Source organism: Gopherus evgoodei, unplaced genomic scaffold (genome assembly GCF_007399415.2).
Source record: "Gopherus evgoodei ecotype Sinaloan lineage unplaced genomic scaffold, rGopEvg1_v1.p scaffold_178_arrow_ctg1, whole genome shotgun sequence".
Classification (NCBI taxonomy): Eukaryota; Metazoa; Chordata; order Testudines; family Testudinidae; genus Gopherus; species Gopherus evgoodei.
Window position 1 is genome coordinate 42,120 of NW_022059841.1, and position 8,189 is coordinate 50,308.

At 43.6% G+C, this 8,189-nt stretch overlaps 1 long non-coding RNA gene across 1 annotated transcript; it reads left to right on the forward strand.

Annotated features, from left to right (window-relative positions):
• The first annotated feature begins 985 nt into the window (after positions 1-985).
• LOC115640030 lies at positions 986-3,339 on the forward strand. Its single transcript, XR_003997796.1, has 3 exons — positions 986-1,586; positions 2,324-2,470; positions 2,803-3,339. It is a non-coding gene; the product is annotated as an uncharacterized LOC115640030 (long non-coding RNA).
• Positions 3,340-8,189: the final 4,850 nt, after the last annotated feature.

Genomic DNA, 8,189 nt, shown 5'->3' on the forward strand with positions numbered 1-8,189 from the left:
AGGCATTCACCTTCACGATGCATCTGTCTCTGCCTGGGCCCCTACCTTCGACAGGAAGAATTGAAGAGCATACCACCTGCACTCCAAACTCCTTAACCCGTACTCCCAGAGCCCTGTAGTCACTCTTGATCTGCTCAGTGTCACACCTCACAGTATCATTTGTGCCCACATGTATGAGTAGCATGAGGTAGTAGTCAGAAGGCTGGATAATCCTCGACAATGCCTCTGTAACATCTCGGATATGGGTCCCTGGCAGGCAGCATACCTCCCAGGATGAACGGTCAGGGCGACAGATGGGTGTCTCCATCCCCCTCAGCAGAGAGTCTCCAACCGTCACTACCCTACGTTTCTTATTATCAGTGGTGGCAGCAGACCTCCCAGCCTTAGGGGTACGAGGCTTCCCCGTACTTAACTGTTGGGGGTGATTCCATCTCTCCTGTATCAAGAAGAGCATAACGGTTATCTATTACCACACCAGGAGGGTTCGCAGCAGGGGTGGAGCACTAAGACTAAGGGGTGGACTAAGAATAACAATAAGAGAAGAGGTCGAATATGGAAAACTGATTGTTCAACTTGCTTTTGACCTGCATCATATTTTGCAATATATTCCAAATAAGGTAATTAACATGCAACCTATGTGTCATTGTTTGTGGATTTAAGCTTTAAAAGGCTTGTGTGATTTTTAGCTCAGGGGGACAGTATTCCAATAGCTGTCGCTCCCTGCACGCTTGTAACCAAGAAAAGAGCCTCAGGCTGAGCTGATTCAAAATCAGTCATGTGGTCATTTTCCACAACAGCTTCAAGAGGTCCCTGTGATGGAATGTAAATGTCTTCTTCACACCTTCCCCCTGCAGGAGAATGGCTGTTTGACCAGCTGTTTGCCTTGCTGTCTCTGAGGAACTGGTCTGTGGGTGTTCCCCAGAATTGTAACTTTTTCAGTAATATCATACTGTAAAATCTCATAACTTTACATACAGTGTTACTACACATTTTAACAGGAGGATAATATTCAGTAGATTATGGGTTTTCAAATGATACCTCACAAGCCATACTGTGTACAAAATTGATCATAATTTTCTAGAAGAGTGAACACAGGGGTACAGACTGACACAGTGTCTGTGTGTGTGTTCCCAGCAGATATGTGGGTATTTCAATCCCTCTAAGCATAGTGTTCGGCATCTTCATGGACCTGGGGAACTGGTCCTGGAAATTCACTGGTTTACCAAGTGTGACACTGTATGGAATTGTGAGACACTTTTGGTATTAATAATAAAATAATAAAATCTGATAAAATTGCAATGAATCGTGCTAGATATGCCATGGAAGGTGTCAGGGAAAATGTTATGATTTTCCAAGTATGATCATTTTGTTTCTATGTTTCTATCACCTTTGTACTGTGAGTTATAGATATGTAGGGTATATCTGTATTTCCAGACTTGGGCAGTGTTTCTGGGCGACACCTCCAGACATATTGGCATCAACACTGCCTAGCCTGTTTGATGGCCCATTGAGGGTCATCAGCTGTACAATGAGCCCATGGAAAGGACCAAGGGGATACACCTATTGAGTCAGCAAGACATTCCCAGGTAAGCCTGTGTTCTGAGACCTCCAAAGCTTTTCCATGCCATGTGCTGTGAATCTTGTGTTTGGGACACACGAAGAACAAGCCACATAGCAAAAGGAATATAAAGCGCAGCTGCATCATCTCCATCTTGTCTTCAATCCCCCTTCCTACTTCTGGAGCAACTTCTCTACAAACTGAACCCTGGAACAAAGGACTGAATGACCCATCCAAGCTGTGGATGTGTTCCTGACAGACTTTCACTCCGGCAACTCACTAATACTGCTAAGAACCTGATCTGTCCATTTTGGAATGTATCTGACTGCTTTCCCATTTAACTTCATTCTATCTTATTTCGTTTAAACCTTTAGTTTAGATGCTAAAGGACTGGCTGGCAGTGTGGTATTTTGGGTAAGATCCAAACCTATACTGACCTGGTAACGTGGCTGACCTTTGGGGTCAGAAGATCATTTTGTTTATGTGAGCAGTTTTTAAATAACCTCTCACTGTGCTGAATCTAGGTGCTGATTGGGAGTCAGAGAACTGGGATGCAATAAAGGGGGCTGTGTGATTTATTTTTTCAGCTTCTTGATAACCCGTGTGGGTGATCTCTTTTTCAGCCTGCCCTGATCTTGGCATTTTCAGTGAGAACTGCCTCTGGCCAACCAGGTCACACTAAGCTCTGAAGTTAAATAAACAGAATGTGTTTTATGACAAAGTCTTATGAAATCAACTGAACTCCTTTGTTTTCTTTCATCTCAGCAAAGTTTCCTGTTACCCAGCCTGATGTGATCTCCCAGCTGGAACAAGGGGAAGAGCCATGGGTCCCAGACTTCCATGGCTCTGAGGAAAGAGAGATCCTGAGAGCTCCCCGCACAGGTGAGAAAACATTAAACCAACTCAGAATCTGTAAGTGCCTGAAGGGAACATCTGGGATGCCCAACAAAGCCCTTGGGAGGTCTCTCAGTTCATTATTGTCCCTAGTAGGTGTTGTATCCTCAGGGTAAATATAGCTCATGGCTTCCTGTAGATCTTAGGAGACACCAGGCATTAGCTTCCTCCCTTCCCCCTGCGTATTTGGATGGGATGTGAAGGCTGAATTCATCCCCCTCCTCTGTCCTATTTAGGGGAAGAGTTTGGGGGAGTTCAGTTCCTGATTTTTATTTGACCTGTCTTCAGCGCTTGTTTTGGTTTGGTCTTCCCCTTTCCATCCCTGTTTGAGATTTCTGTCTCTATCACAGCAGGTGATGCAATGGCATGTGAGAAAGAGGAGCAGAATTCTCAGAAGGAAAATGTTGAGCAAGTGGATAAACACAGAGCATTATCGCAAAGATCGAAAAGGAATGTGTCCAGGAGTAATGAGCAGGGAAACTCCTTTGAGATTCAGCACAGACCAGTAAGAGAGCAGGGAAACCAGCCAGGGGAGAAATTGGATAAATGTATTTCCTGTTGGGGAACTCAGAATGTCCTCATGGAAACCACAACACAACAGGAAATCCTTAGGCGAAAGAGAAAAAAATACATGCACTGAGTGTGAGAAAAACTTCACTCACAGATCAAGCCTTTCTGTTCATCTGAGAATCCAGACAGGGGAGAGGCCCTACGAATGCCATGAGTGTGTGGCAAAACCTTCAATCAAAGCTCCAACCTTTCTAAGCATCGGAGAATCCAGGCAGGGGACAGGCCCTACAAATGCAGTAATTGTGGGAAAACCTTCACTCACAGATCAGCCCTTTCTGTGCATCAGAGAATCCACACAGATGAGAGGCCCTATGAATGTAATGAGTGTGGGAAAAGCTTCACTCACAGATCAGCCCTTTTTAGACATCAGAGGATCCACACAGGTGAAAGACTCTATGAATGCAGTGAGTGTGGGAAAACCTTCAACCACAGCTGAAACCTTATTACCCATCAAAGAATTCACACAGGGGAGAGGCCGTATAAATGCTGTGAGTGTGGAAAATGCTTCATTAAGAGTTCAGCCCTTTCTGAGCATCAGAGAATCCACACAGGGAAGAGGCCCTATGAATGCAGTGAGTGCGGGAAAACCTTCTCTTGGCACTCAGCCCATGTTAGCCAACAGAGAATCTGCCACGGAGATCAACATTGTAACAATCTCTAGGGCTATCAAGACTTTCTTTTCTTTAATACTTTTCCTGATTCCCACATAGTAACCTTTAAAGCTCTTTGAACTGTTTGCAGCACTGTTATCCCTCAGCTTGTCCAGATGAGTGGCCCATTTTTGCCTTTTGCAGTTCGCCCTCTTTTGAGATGGACCTATTTGTCCTTTCTATTGTCCCACAAGTAATTTGACTGTGCCCTTCCTATGAGGAACCAGGGAGCGTCACATTTATACCATTCCTCCTATTGCAAAGTTATTGTTAGAGTCACCAGTGATACAGATTGTATCATTGACAGTTGTTCTCACATTGCTCTGGGTTGTGCTGAAGAGCAGTTATATTGGGAATTTTTCAAATTAGATGTAAATGAAGAGGAGTAGGGGCAGGAAAAAAGTGTAATTTCAGCTTCCGTGACACTGGAAGGAGATAGGGTAACTCAAAGATTCCCTCCTTCCCCTTCACTGCAGAACTGTTACCTTTTGCCTGGGCCATGCAGAGTTTATGTTCATCACATTCTATCCATCCACTTCTCAAAGTGTCATGTGATGAAGCATTCTCTGTTGTCTGTGCTTGCAGATGATGTTTTTACTACTTTAATCCTATATCAGAATCGCTGTGACTGGAGATGAGTGTCAAAAGTCCTGGGAGGGGAATTCAAATGAATTGCAAATAGAGTGTGATCATTTAGAGTTTAAATCTCAGGTTCCATCTATTGTAAAGCCATTTCTGGCAAGAGGGGTGTTTTTCCCTCCTTATGGGGATGCTAGGATACTAAAAATTTTGTAAATAACATAACTGACTATGAAGACAGGGATGAGGGAAGCAGGTTTGAATGGATCAGATGACAATGGGGTGGGAGAATCTCTTGTCCCGGTTCTGAATAATCAGATGTAACCTGCTCTGGAATTTCACTTGACGCTTTCTTTGTAATGTATTCTCTCCCTGTGATGTGGGTTTCTATCTTTCCTGAAGGCTGTTTGGTCACCCAATTGGATATTAATTCAGTTTGATAGGATGTAGCTCAGATTTATTGAAGAATTTAAGACAATGACCCTTTGCTAAAGTCCTCATTTATGATTTCAGCTTTGCTTTTTCCCCATCCCTCCAGGATGACATGGAGAAAGTTAAAGTGCAGTTCTATCAACAGGAGAGAACTCTCTAATTTACTGGACAGGCTAACAAAGAAACAGCAGTGATTTAAAATCTCCACTCAGAAATGGTGAACAACAGCACAACCCCAGCTAACTGAAGGAAGTGCATATGATCACAGTATATTTCAGTTGTTTAAGGCAATATTGTCTCTGATGATCTGGGAAGAGAATTCCATGGTAAGTGGTTTTGAACTAGGCAAAATGCTCATGTGTTTGGTTCCCAAAGCATTTGTAAGTTATTATGGTGTGGTGTGCAGTTACAGTTCACCAGTAACTGCACACCACACCATAATAACTCTAGCTCAGCAACCAATCCATGCAACAAACCTCGATGCCAACTCTGCCCACATATCTACACCAGCGACACCATCACAGGACCTAACCAGATCAGCCACACCATCACTGGTTCATTCACCTGCACATCCACCAATGTAATATACGCCATCATATGCCAGCAATGCCCCTCTGCTATGTACATCGGCCAAACTGGACAGTCTCTACGGAAAAGGATAAATGGACACAAATCAGACATTAGGAATGGCAATATACAAAAACCTGTAGGAGAGCACTTCAACCTCCCTGGCCACACTATAGCAGACCTTAAGGTGGCCATCCTGCAGCAAAAAAACTTCAGGACCAGACTTCAAAGAGAAACTGCTGAGCTTCAGTTCATCTGCAAATTTGACACCATCAGCTCAGGATTGAACAAAGACTGTGAATGGCTTGCCAATTACAGAACCAGTTTCTCCTCTCTTGGTTTTCACACCTCAACTGCTAGAACAGGGCCTCATCCTCCCTGATTGAACTGACCTCGTTATCTCTAGCTTGCTTGCTAGCACACATATATATACCTGCCCCTGGATATTTCCATTACATGCATCTGAGGAAGTGGGTATTCACCCACGAAAGCTCATGCTCCAAAACGTCTGTTAGTCTATAAGGTGCCACAGGATTCTTTGCTGCTTATCCTTTGTAGGTTCTAAAGATGTGTATAAAATAAAACCAGTGTTGAAAATGTAATATCTTCAGAAAAATAGCCATTTTTAATAGAATCTCCAGCTCTGCTAACTAACGAAGATTCTGATTCAGGCCTGTATCCAGTCCCTTTCCTGGACCTGTGCCACTGAATGAAAGAAAAGCTGGGCATGTCTCAGGAAGCCATTCCTCATTAACACTGCTGAGATTTTAAGTGGTTTTGTAAAGGATTCTACTTCAGAGAAGTGTAACTTAACCCTATCCAAGACCAAGGATTTGGAAAGAGCTGAGGTTGAAAGAGTCCACACCCAGTTCTTGACTTCCACCCCAGTAAAGGAAGCTATGGTGACCCAAGCAACATTATTTGTACAACTCCACTTCCGAGGTCAGTGTCCCTGATTACACTTCCCAAGTATGCCAGGGTTAGACTGAGAGCAGTCATCCTTCACTGTTTGGATGCAAAGAGAGAGTGCTTCTTAGGACATTCCTTCCCTGTGGATCCCAGACTGGCTGCCTAGCTGGGTAACAAGGACTTTCAGGCTATAGAAATGATGGTAACCAATGAGGCAACGAATTTGTCAGCCTCCAATTTCAGACTTTTGGATACTCGCATGTTGAGTCCTGATACTATGGTTTTGTGTCTGATGCAGTGGCTACACGATTAAGCTGATGTTGGCACAGCTGCACCAATGTAGCTGCGCTGCTGTAGCACTGCTATTACAGATGCTCTAAGCCAGTGGGAGAGATTTCTCCTATCGGACTTGATTAGTCCAGCCCCCGCAAGCAGCGGTGGCTTTGTTGGCAGGAGAAGCTCTCCCGCTCATGTAGCACTATCTACACAGGGGGTTAGGGCTGTGTAACTACGTTGCTCAGCTGTTTGGATTTTTCACACCCCTAAGCAATATAGTTATCCCGATAAATGTCTTTAGTGTAGACCAGAGAGGTTTCTCTTGTGCTTTATGCATTTACATTACTTCTTTACCTCCTCCTACTTTAAAAGTTTAGAAAGTGTGAAAAGAGAGGAATTTTTCTCCATGATGCAAACATACCAATATAGAAGACCCCTTCTACCAACACGTATTGCAGAAGATCCTGAAATATATGAACTCACAGAAGTGGTTGGGTCCTACATTGGGAGAAATCACAATAAGAACCAGGGTTCACTTGTTGGCAATAGGGATTAAAAGAAAAGTAACATATGACAACAATTTGTGATCTTTGAATATGTTATTGTTACCAATTAAAATGAAATTATAGGTGAAGTTATTGGTTAAAGAGTAAGAGACTGTGTAATAATCTGAATTATTTTGGAAAACTGAAAGTTGTCTTGTTTTTGTTAGTCATACAGGAAATGATGGCTAATCTTGAAAAGTTAATTTGATTTAATTTACCCTGGTTCCTCAACTGTTGCTACAGCTCTAGTACCCATCAATCCAAAGACTGAGAGAAATGGAGAGTTCCAACCATTGTCCTTTTAGTATCTTATTGTTCCTCTCTCTGTTTTTTGTGCTGGCCTTTCTCTATCATTTTCTGCCTTTGTTTAGTTGATAACAGTTGGTTTCCATCACTCATAGACTCATAGACTCATAGGTCAGAAGGGACCAATCTGATCATCTAGTCTGACCTCCTGCACAAGGCAGGCCACAGAACCCCACCCATCCAATTTTATAACAACCCCTATCCCAGGACCGAGTTATTGAAATCCTCAAAATTGGTTTGAAGACCTCAAGCTGCAGAGAAACCACCAGCAAGCGACCCGTGCCCCACGCTGCAGGGAAAGGTGAAAAACCTCCAGGGCCCCTGCCAGTCTGCCCTGGAGGAAAATTCCTTCCCGACCCCAAATATGGCGATCAGCTAAACCCTGAGCATGTGGGCAAGACTCACCAGCCAGCACCCAAGAAGGAATTCTCTGCAATAACTCAGTTCCCATTCCATCCAACATCTCCCCGCAGACCATTGAGCAGACCTATCTGTTGGTAATCCAAGATCAATTGCCCAAATTAACGATCCTATCATAACATCCCCTCCATATACTTATCAAGCTTTGTCTTAAAGCCAGGAAAGTCTTTTACCCCCACTACTTCCCTCGGAAGGCTGTTCCAGAACTTCACTCCCCTAATGGTTAGAAACCTTCGTCTAATTTCAAGTCTAAACTTCCTAATATCACCTTTGTTTGTTTAAATCTCTATCCATTAAATAATTTTTTTGCTTGTTCAATAACTGTACTCAAGTGCTGTGTGAGATACAGTAGCAATGGTCCACAGTAAAACTAGTATCTTGGGATACTTCGGGAGGAGAGGATCTGGGATTTCACTGAGTATCTGGTGATCCGGGCTGGACCCCAGAGGTGGACACACTGAAGGAACTCATGGGTTAGGGTGG